Source organism: Grammomys surdaster, unplaced genomic scaffold, assembly GCF_004785775.1.
Source record: "Grammomys surdaster isolate TR1022 unplaced genomic scaffold, NIH_TR_1.0 125979, whole genome shotgun sequence".
Lineage (NCBI taxonomy): Eukaryota > Metazoa > Chordata > Mammalia > Rodentia > Muridae > Grammomys > Grammomys surdaster.
In genome coordinates, this window is record NW_021620795.1 from 5,383,958 (window position 1) to 5,396,170 (window position 12,213).

The following is a 12,213-nucleotide window of genomic DNA, read 5'->3' on the forward strand; positions in this document are numbered from 1 at the left end:
CCCACCGGCCTCGCCGCGCCCCAGCTGCCGGCCTGCGGCCCACGCGCCCCCCGGACTCCACGGCGCGCGACTCGGACGCCGCCACCCCCGGGCTGGCGCGGCTGACCGAGGGTTAAGCGCGCTGCGGCCGCTGGCCGCCCGGTTAACCCCCTCGGCGCCGCCGCGCGGGCGCCCCTTCCCGGAGCCAGGCCCGTGGGGCCCCGTGCCTGCTGCTAGGGGCGCCCATGCGCCGCTCCTCTGAACGGAGGCTGCTGGGGCTCCTGGGGTCCGCTGGGCTGGCTCCCGTGGCCTCCGCTCTCCGCACACCTGGGGGAGGCCCCGCCCCCCAAGAGCCCAGGTGCCCGCAGGCGATCGCTGCTGCAGCATCAAAGCTCAAGGTTTGAGGGCTCTGCCTGGACCGTTCAGGGGTCCCCCTGCCCTCACACCGTTTCCTCCAGTTTGGGGGTGCAGAGGAACAGGGGAGCCTTGCTCTTTAGGGAGCACTGACTGTCCTCAGGGAACTGCCCTCAGCCCTGAATCCCCTCCTCCCTCGCTTATGCATACGTGGCCGTGGGCTCCCTCCCTCTCGCCATCACCTCCACACGTGTGTTTGGAGGCAGGTACAGAGAAGTAACAGCCAAGGTCTTTCTAACCGCTAGTGCCGAAAGGTAGACTGTGTAGCTCAAATTGATGACTCGTTTAGGAATGAGTACTTTGTTTTTGTACCTTCTCGACCTCCTGTTTGGAGTTGGGGAGGTCTACAGGCCCCAGCTCCTGTCTAGAGGGGGAAATACTGTATCTGGTGGATGACTGATATTTTTCATTTAGCTTTGTGCTGGCTGTTGGGAAAAGGCGTCTGCTTTGTTACTTTGCAGGATTCGATTTATTTGCCTTTGTTCGGATCTGCTTGTTCCTACTGAGTTTTAGAACGTTTGAGAACAGTGTCTTTAAAGCAAAAGGCTTGGCGTGAATTAAGAAAATAAATGTTTCTGGGAAGGTGCTCCTTGCTCAAAGACAACACACTGAGCATCTCTGATTGTTGGGGGTGGGGGGGAGATCCACCTGGGAAGAATGACTCTCCAGGGGTCTTCCTGAGAGAGAGATATCTAGTAAGGAAAGAGGAAAACAACCATGCTTGCCTGCTTTTTAACTTCACTTTTTGGAGAGTGGCAAGATTGGGAAATAGCATGTGGCTTGTGTAACAGAAAGCTGGTCTGAGCAACCTCACCTGTGCTGGTGCTTAGCGGAAATCAAAAAGGATGCAAGAACGAATCCTTTGATAGGTCAGATTTTCAAGGAATCACGTGTTACTATCAGAATTCCAGGTCTAAAGCTCAGCCTCTGGAGACTTCTACAGAAAATGTCTTGCTAACACTGGCCCACAGTTCATTTCAGCTCACTAGGCATCTGGTAAGAGCAATTGTCTAGGCTAGGTGTTACCAGGTTAGATCTGTGTGGTGCAGCCCCTTCCTCAAGGACAAACCATCTACTGAAGGGAGCAGAAGCTGCACTATACCGAGTGTGAAGAAGCACTATGCAAGGATCCTATGGAATCCTGTAATTGAAGGACTCTGAGAAGGTTTCCCAGTTCTGTTAGTTGCTTAACTAAGGAGGGAGAAGAGATGGACCACAGAGCAATGAAGCTATTCTGTATGTCACCATAGTGATGGACCTAGAGCATTATTTGATTGTCAGAAGCCATAGACCTGTTCGCCACAAAACTGAACCATGATATAACTGTGGGCTGGAGTCAGTAATAACCCATTGGTACTGGTTCAACAGTGGTAACAAATGTACTATAACCCAAGATGTAATCCTAAGAGAAACTGTTGGAGACATCTACCTACCATGTAAATTCCCTGTAAACCTAAAACTTTGTTTCTATTTTTAAAACGGGGCTGATTTAAAAGAGCAGGAAGAACAACCTGTGGGAAGAATGGAGGCACAAAAGAGATTAATGTGTGGGTGGCATCTGTTTGAAAATCAACGGTGCACAGGTAGTGTAGAATCAGGGAGGTAGGGGGTCTCAGGACCACTGGAAGAAGGCTCTAGTGACTGGCTAACATTACACCTGGCTCCTCTGCAGTAGGAACCAATGAAGGGGTTTTAACTGAGAGTTGGCAGGACTAAATTGTGGGGGTGTGGGTTCTACACTCATGATACAAATAAGCATATGGAATTGAAGGATATATATATATATACATATATACACACATACATATATATACATACATATATATGTATATATGTGTATATATATATATATATAATTTTATTTATTTGTGTGTATGTGGAAGTCACAGGAACAACATTCAAGAAATAGCTATCTCTTTATGCCATGTGGGGGCAAAGGGGGCAGGACTGAACGCAGGTGCTCCAGTTCGGTATTAAATGCTTTTGCCCTCTGAGCAGTAGGTATCTCAAGAGAGCCTGGAGCTGAACTTTGGAGCTCCCATTTTTTTGCATCATCATCATCAAATTTTGAGGGTTTGGGGATTTCTTTTTTTCTTTTATGAGGCAGAAATTGGTTTTTGGTTTTTGGTTTTTGGCTTTTTTGTTTGTTTGTTTTTTGGCTTTTTTTGTTTTTTGTTTTTTGTTTTCCCCATTCTACACAGTTCTGTATGCTTTGGCATACTTGAGTAATTTAAATACACATATATTCCCATGATAAGGTAAATTATTGGGAAAGTAGGTGGTGGCTAATATTTTTTTGAGGTTCTCTGTATGTTGAGTTCTAATGCAAGCATTTGTAGGTGTTAGCTCCCTTAATTCCCATGAGAAGCCAATGAGGAAAATACTGTAAATATTCATATTTGCAGATGACAAGTGACACCTAGGAGCTAGCTTGCCTCAAACCACACAATCACAGAGCACTGAGCCAATGAGACACGAGGAAAGGCCAGCATGAAAGATATCTAGTCTAATGGATTCTAGTGAAGGGACAGTCATGCCTTCAGTTGTGGACCAAACAGTGAGCCCACCAAGTTCCACTGAATAGTTCCAAACTCAGCCAGAATCAGAAGGTCACAAGCAAAGAACAGAAGACCTAAATGTGACAAAAGGGACCTCTAGAGAGGAGGCCAGGACCACATTGGGAGGAGGGAGATCGCACTGGAAGGAAGGAGGCCACAGTGGGAAGAGGGAGATGCAGCAGAGGGTGGGACTTGGAGTAAACAGAATGCACTATTGTAAATCGAAATTGTCCAAGAGTAAATTTAATCATTTTTTAAATGCAAAAAAAGGAAGAGAAAGAAAGAAAGAAAGAAAGAAAGAAAGAAAGAAGAAGAAAGAGAGAGAGCGAGAGAGAGCGAGAGAAGAGAAAAGAAAGAGATGTTCTATATGCAAATCCTTAACTGTATCACTGGGCCTCTGATTCAGGGTATTCTTCTCTGTGCCCTTAAAATATAAAGCATGCCCACTTAAAGGCACAGAGCTGGCGTTTTAAATGTGGCTGTCCATATGCACTGCGTCTCAGGAGCCCTCTCCTCAGGAGCCCTCTCCTCAGGAGCCCTCTCCTGATGCCAGCATGGCCTCAACAACCTTGCCCCCATCACAAACTAGATGCTCCATCAACTCTGGCCTACCTCACAATTTATCCACCTTGTGTGCAAAAACGACGTGTCACTTCCCAGACCGTAAACCGCCTCTCCTTTCCCCCCACACCCACCCTACCCTTTTGCATGGTTCACCTTCACTGTGGTCAACAGTCTCCTCATTAGGCCGTGAACATGCTGTGCTCATTTCTGACTCTGCCTTGGCTCAAATTTATTCACTGACCTGAAATCCCTGCCTTGCTGACCTCTAACTAAACCCTCGCCTCTCTGGAGTCTCTACTTCCTACCAAATGCCTCCCACGATGGTTCCAGTCACCTACCTAATTGCGAGCCCCCCACCTTGCACCCCTTCCCTATAGCACCCGTTATCTCTTTAGTGATGTGGCTTTCGTGCCTTATGTGATTGCATTTTTGGCTATAAATCCTGACTCTCCAAACACAATTCAGGTCCTTAAGCAAGGATCATTTCCTGAGCCCCATCCTCCAACCACCAAGTGTGGTGCTCACAGCAGGCACTAAATATTCTGATTAATTTTCATGGGATCATAAAAGCTCATAGATGTCTCTAGAAACTGTCAGTTAATATTTACCAAAATCCCATAAAGTTTATTGCAGCACACCCGGCCCTCTGATGGTAAAATAAAATAAAATAAAATAAAAAATCAGGTCCTTCACACACTAGGAAATCTAATTAAGAGAGACAAGCAAATAGATCCTGAAGGCTATATGCAGAATAGATCCGTAAACACACTGGGAAGTTGGGTCTGAGTGAGTCTCTCCACTCACAGACCCTGGTGCAGAGAGAATAGCCCTGACCTAGTGACCACCAGGAGAAGAAATCAATTAGTTTGGGGCTGTGTGTCCCAATGGCGTAAACAAATGCAGAAATGAGAAAGCAGGCAGATGGCTGGCATCTAACAAAGCTTAGAGGAGAAGGGTAGGAAGATGCAAAACCAGGGCCAGGGGGAGTCCCTAATTCTAGCTGTCTAGTCAGGGTGTCTTCCTGGAGGCTGGCAATATCTATAAATACCCTGGTAGAGTCTTCAAATTACGACAGTTCCCATATATAGATTTATCTATTGATATTTACCATATTCAAAATTCAAACTGGGAACATTAAAAAAAATCACTTTAAAGTAGTAATAAGATCATGATACGTTAGCCGGGCGGTGGTGGCGCAGGCCTTTAATCCCACCACTTGGGAGGCAGAGGCAGGCGGATTTCTGAGTTCGAGAGTTCGAGGCTAGCCTGGTCTACAGAGTGAGTTCCAGGACAGCCAGGGCTACACAGAGAAACCCTGTCTTGAAAAACCAAAAAAAAAAAAGAAAAAAGAAAAGATCATGATACGTTAACATTCTGAAAGGTAAGAGTAACAAAGTTTCACATTTTTATAAATGTCTTTACTAACTAGCTGAGCAAAGACAGATTCCCTGTATTTGTTACTGCAGTCAGTCTAGGGCAATAGCTCTATGGATTGAAATGTCTGATGAAAACCCAGCCTTCCATAGATGCCGCTGGGAAAGGGTGGGCCATTTGTTAGCCATTTCAGAAAACTCATGGGTATTATTCTTTGCTATGACACCAACTCTACCTTTGAAGGTTGCTTGAAATGTAGAATTTTAAACCCTATTTAACTGTATTACATTAAATCCGTGTCTGTATTGCAGTTTGAACAGACCCCTTATCCACCTGTGGTTTGGTAATGCCATGCATTTGGTCATTAGGAAAATACTGGTTCACTGAGACGTGTGTTTTCCAAATATCAGCACACTTTATCATATAATATTAAAAAGCACATTTGTTTTATCACTACCAATCTCATCAGAAAATCTTTAATATTGGAAAGCTGTCAAGCTCTTGGTGGTACAGAGAAGTTTTTCAGATTTATAATTTTCACTTGAAAGCTCAAGTTTTATAATTGGCACAAACACTGTCAAGTTTTTTTTTTCTTTGAAGTAACTAGCTCACTACATTTTCAAGAAAATATCTGGCAAATACTTGGGTCTGAAGAGCCAAAGTTTGTCAGTAAAAATGATATTCCATGGAGAAGGAGCCCATCCCACAAGTGTTACTGTCACTCTGCAGCAGGAGTGTCTCATGCATTTGTCCCAGTTTGTCACCCTGAATGTTAATAAGACAGACACACAGGATTGAGATTTAACCATGTTAGCAATTTTTACTGCTTCATCAAGGAGGTTTGTGTGCATGTGCTTCTGTGTGCATGTTTGGGGGTGAGCAGGTGCCATGTACATGTATGAAGAGGCCATATATCAACCCAGGGTTTGTCTTAAGAAGACAGATTTTGATACCTGCCCTGGAGCTCTCCAATTAGATTAGTCTGGCTGGCCAGCCAGCTCTAAACATCTGCCTATTTCTGTCTCCCCAGTGCTAGGACCACAACTACACACACACACACACACACACACACACCATGCTTGGGTTTTTACATGTGTTCTGAGGATCACACTCAGATCACACTTGTCCCTGCGATATACACACTACCAAGTGAGCTATCTCCCCAATCCCGAGGAGTTTCCTAAGTAAAACAAACTTTGGGTTCTGTTATGTGCATGTGCATGTGTGTGTGTGTTGTCTGGGTGTGCATGTGTGGAGAGAATACTGTGCAGCTGACTTTGTTGTCACTATCTTAGTTCATGTACGGACAACAGCAACACTTAGCTGTTGCTGATTCTGTATTGTCAGTACAAATAGCAACATAGTAGAAAAGTCATGTAAGTCTTAATGTTGCTATGAAAACAGGTTTGACTTCTAAGATCCCTTAGAAGGAATATCCCCTCTCCCACCCCCACTCCCACTCCCACCCCCACCCCATCCCAGGTAGAGTTATCAGATAATATACAGGGCTCCTAACTGGTGCCTGGGACATGCTTAAACTAAAAAAATAAATAAATAAAAAAATAAATAAAAAACCAATGAACAACAACAAAAAACAGTTATTTATTGTTTATTTCTAATTTAATTAAGCTTCCTGTATTTTTATTTGCTACCTCTGGGAGTCTATAGACCACACTTTGGATGCAGATGATCATGCTTCTCTGGCCACTTTTAAGCAGGAAAATATCAGAGTTGTGTGTCACGAAAATAGCTCTGTCTATAGTAAGCAAGACTGCCGGGGGTGAGGGGAGGAGTAAGAAAGATTTGCAGAATGTAGGAAGGTCTGATGGATCAATTAAAACTTATTAACTGAAGTTATTGCCAAGAGCAACATTATTCTAAGATTAGGCAGGAGGAAAACAACAACAAAACAAAACACCAGCCATGTAGGAGGTAGCTTTCAGAGAGACAAGGTCCCTCCCTATCCTGGAGTATAACTAGGCACCCATACTCCCTTCAGCCTTGCTGTCTCCCACCACCAGGATTTCTCCTGGGATGAAAGGCCTGTGTGGTTATGCCCAGCTGTGGAGAGTCTTGATAACGTACTAAGACCCCACCCAACAAAACTTGCAGTCCTTTCTTCACGCTTTGGCCCCATCGAAAGAAGAGTCCAGCTGGCCTTTATCTTCCATCAAGTACAGCTCACATCAGACAAGAGTAACTGCGGTCCCTTTAACTGGTTCATTCCCATCTCCCTTAACCCAGTTTTTAAACCATCACTGTCTAATGCACCAAATCCCTACTTCCCTAGTTGGGAAATCCTGGCAGCATTTAATATACACAGGCTGTATCCCATTACCCGTGATTCTTACGTTTCCCATCTGTGAAATAAATCGGTTGTGATCTCTGAGGGTTCTTAATAATCTAATATGTCATACCAGAGAGGCTGGACTTTTCACTCAGGTGGATTTTGACTCAAAACCTGGCTATACCTAGCTATATTTGGGGAGGGGGGGGTCACTCACTTCTTAGGACCTCTGTTTCCTCAGCTTAAAAACTGGGACAAGCCCAGTCACAATGAGATTAGGTGTCGGTAATCAATCACAATATCTGTAATCAATCACAACACATAGGGACTGAGACAGGAGGATCAGGATACATTCTAGACCAGCCTCAACTCCATAGTGAGACCCTGCCTTCCTCCAAAAAAAAAAAAAGAAAAAAAACACACCAGGAATAATTGTACTGATTAGTTACAAAAAGTGTGCATCCTCTGGCACACACGTCTAGTTGAAACGCATAACCTGGGTGTTTAGCTTAAGTAGACCCAGTTAGAGAAAGAAAAGTGGAGGAAGAGGATCATTTAAAAGGTGCCTTTCTTTGCCTGATCTTGACTTTGATCTTTATCCCCTGCTTTAGAACATCATTCCCCAGTTAGGATATCATCCACTGTACTGTAATGGATCTCCCCTTTAAATGAACAGCATTCTGTCCTTCAACGTAGCCCAAAATCAGTAGACTGCAATAGGGTTTGTATTTTGTTCTATTTTGATACCCAGCACGGGTTTTAGCATTTAGGATTCAACTGTTAATGTCAACAACCCCCCAAGCACATATCATAGATCTGAGATAAGAGTAAGATAAGCGTTTGTCCACCTACACATGTGGCAGCATAGGAACCTAGCCACCACCACTAAAGCACAGCCAAGTCCAGGTTAACAGCACAGGCCAGCTACTGGAAATAACGCCGGGACAATCATACACTGCAAAGGGAAAATAGCGCCAATCTGTACCCAGTCAAGCGTAAGGGTGAGTTTATAAGGACAGGAAGTTGTTACAGAGATCCAGAGAGTAAACACACGTCAGAAATTTTATAGTTCAAACATTATAGTTTCCTTTTTGTTTCTTCAGAGCAGTTGTTTAAATACTCAGTTCACAACATAAAACCAAAGTTTAAATGTCACCAGTATCTCTCAGACACAGTATTGCTATATATGTAGACCCAGCTTTCCAGCTATTTAAAAAATAAAATAAAATAAAATCTGAATCACAAATCTTTGATACTTAGCATAAGCTTTTTTTAACTTTTAAATTAAAATATTTAAAAGGTAGCATTGGATAGAAAATCACTGGGATATCAAGACTCTCTACAGCTGGGCATAGCCACACAGGCCTTTCATCCCAGCTACTCCAAAGGCTGAGGCAGGGGGTTTACAAGTTCAAGGTCTATCTGGCAGCATGAGGTCCCATCTCAAAAAAGTAAAAAACAGTTTTCCTTTCCTTAATTTTTTTCCTTACAAACAAAACCCTTAGAAATGAGCAGCAGCAGCCAGGCGGTGGTGGTGCATGCCTTTAATCCCAGCACTTGGGAGGCAGAGGCAGGCGGATTTCTGAGTTCGAGAGTTCGAGGCTAGCCTGGTCTACAGAGTGAGTTCCAGGTCAGCCAAGGCTACACAGAGAAACCCTGTCTCGAAAAACCAAACCAAACCAAAAAAAAAAAAGAAAAGAAAAAAAGAAATGAGCAGCAGCATAAGCCAGACATGTGATACGTGTCAGTAAGCCTGGCTGCTCAAGACCCAAAACAGAGGGATCATGAGTTCAAGGCCAGCCTTGGAACTTTAATAAGCTGGGACTGTAGCCTACTGGTAAATTGCCTGCCTACCACATTCGATCTAAAGTAAAGAAAAAAAAATACCTTCAAAGGGTAATATATTTCCACAGAAAATCTGTAAAATGTGGAACTCGGGGATGAGAGGATGGCTTAGCTGGTACAGCACTTCCATTACAAGCACAAGCACAAGCCCTGAGTCTGCCCTCAGATCCCACATTTTAAAAGCTAGACATGGTAGCACATGCTTGCAGTCTCAGCGGGGAGGAAGCAGAGACAGACAGACCCCTGGGGTTATCTGACCAGCTAGCCTAGTCTATTTGGGGAGTTCCAACCCAAGGAAAAGACCCTGCCTCAAAGGAGGTTGATGGTGTTTCTGCAATGACATCTGCAGCTGATCTGTGGCAGGTGAGATGGCTCAACAGGAAAGGTACTTACCAGCATCACTGACAACCTGACCTACACACACACACACACACACACACACACACATACACACAAAGACCTTTTTGCACTCATATACATGCATGCACACACATACACAAATGTATACACCTGCACACATGCACACACATGCACATGCACACACCTGCACACATACCACATGTACACACTCACAAATAAGTAAATACATGTAAGGGAGGTGTTGAGTACAAGAAAGAAAGAAGTATAAACCTTAAATGCAAACTCCTTCAATCCCTTTGACTAACAAAGCAGGGAGTACTCAGCCAGTGTTGAAACATTTTTGTGTGCGCCTGTGTCTGACAAAAATGTAATCTGAAAATGCTTCACGACTGGGGGGTGAGGGGATAAAGGACGCTAAAAAATGGAATTGGACAGCAGGCTTGAGAAGTTGATAAAATAAGAAGATTTTATACAAACATACACAGAAAAACTTTTTAAAGTTCCAGTTTGAGAATATTTTATGTGTTTAAAAAAAAATTCCAAGATTCAAAACCATTTATTTTGAAGAACTGTTATAAAAAATTAGATAATTCAGTAAAGATTATGTGTTTTGTGCTCTAATGACCAGGTTGGCACTTTCCCACCCTGAAATGTGGACCTTTCTACTCAATTCCTGCATTTTTCAGGTTGCTATTTTTAATGTGCGTTTATAGTACATTGAAGACATCTCAGTCAATCATGTATTAAGCAAAAGAATCTCCATGACAGGGAGACACACGTGGTAGGCTTCATTGTCAACACATCTATGAAACTGGATAAATATTTGTTAGTGTTCCATTTTGATAAATACAAGAAACACATGGAACTAAGGGAACCAGATCAAAAGCTCCACTTTTATTTTTTCAACAGTTGAAGCTTCTTTAACGGCAAATAACTGAGAATTCCAGGGTGGGTACGAGGAGTTTACAAATTGCCTTCTGCAAGAAACATACTAGACAGACTTTTGATAACAACTAAGTGGCTAAAAAAAAAACAGTGGCCATTTTGTCCCATGAGTCAAAAAGCCTGAGCAAGGTGGAATCTCTGTTGGGACTCACAGCCTGTCTCCTGCGCACTTCCCTCCTTTGTAGCGGGCTCTAACTGGCTTCCTTTCCTGGCTCCTTCTGTCTCACTGGGTTCCTTTGTCCTCCACACAGCTTTCTGCTTGGAAACATCTCCTTCAGCCCCTTATTACTTTGTCAAATTTTCTTCATACATCTTCAAAATACTGTAATTATTATCATTCACTACAGATGGACGACGAGGTGACTGTTTCACCCAAGACCCAGAATCAGATCAAGGTTCTCATTTTGGCCACACTTGGTGACATTCTAGAACTCTGCAATGGTACAACTTAAAACTAGGCAGAATGCAGACTAGCGAACAATACAGTCAGGATGGCTAAAGGTGACCCCAAGAAACCAAAGGGCAAGATGTCTGCTTATGCCTTCTTCATGCAGACATGCAGGGAAGAACATAAGAAAAATCCAGAGATTCCAGTCAATTTTGCAGAATTTTCCAAGAAGTGCTCTGAGAGGTCGAAGACAGTGTCTAGCAAAGAAAAATTAAAGTTTGGTGAAATGGCAAAGACAGATAAAGTACACTATGATCAGGAGACGAAGGATTATGGACCAGCTAAAGGAGGCAAGAAGAAGGACCCGATTGCCCCCAAAAGACATCTGGATTTTTCTTATTCTGCTCTGGATTCTGCCCCAAGATCAAATCTACAAACCCTGACATCTCCATTGGAGATGTGGCAAAAAAAAAAAAAAAAAAAAAAGAGAGAGAGAGAGGTGAGATGTGGAATAACTTAAGTGACAGTGAAAAGCAGCCTTACATTACCAAGGCAGCTGAAGGAGAAGTATGAGAAGGAGTTGCTGACTATAAGTCTAAAGGAAAGTTTGATGGTGCCAAGGGTCCTGCTAAAGTTGCCCAGAAAAAGGTGGGAGGAGGAGGAGGAGGAGGAGGAGGAGGAGGAGGAGGAGGAGGAAGAGGAGGAAGAGGAATAAAAACTGTCTCCTTGTGAATACCTTAGAGTAGGAGAGCGCTGTGATCGACACATCTCTTATTTGAGTCCTATCTATTGCCCTTGTTAGGTTTAATTACAAAATTTGATCACGATCATATTGTAGTTTCTCAAAGTGTCAGTGGCTTGTTTACATGAAGTGGCCGTGGGTGTCCAGAGCACCCTGAAACTGTATCAAAGTTGTACATAGCTCCAAACAATTTTAGAATGAGAAGGCACTCTGGAGTCTTCCTCATTCAGTGCACTTTGCTACTGGTATCACAAGGCATTTGAAGATGTTTCTGGCATTTTGTTCTTAACTCGTAAGGTAGTGTTAACTATATGGTTATTGGCTAGAAATCCTAAGTTGTCAACTGTACATATCTATAGTTTGTAAAGAGAACAAAACAATCCAGACAGATTCTTGATGCTCCTTGTTTGGTGTGGAGGCTGTGAGGGGAAGATGCCTTTTGGAAGGGGCTACAGTTCAGGGAGTGCACTGTGAGGCTGGACCTGTTGATACTGCGGTGAGCATCCAGTTAGCTTCAGGTCGTCTTGTTTTTGTATATAGTGGCATAGCATTCTGCTGACATTCTTAGTTGTGGAAAGGGAGGGGTCATCTGGCATGAGAAGTGTTTGGAGAATTTTTCCTTAGTTAAGTGCAGTAGATTTTAAACTTTTTAAAGAAACTGTAGAACTTATTGTTTTCATCAAAACAAAGAACTATTGCATCAATGGAAGTTCAAGAATCCTCTGCACCTAAACACAATTTGCAACATTCTGTTATT

General features: G+C 43.4%; 1 pseudogene; it reads left to right on the plus strand.

The window, feature by feature from the left end:
• Positions 1–10,817: 10,817 nt before the first annotated feature.
• LOC114609704 lies at positions 10,818–11,429 on the plus strand (annotated as a pseudogene).
• The last annotated feature ends 784 nt before the right edge of the window (positions 11,430–12,213 follow it).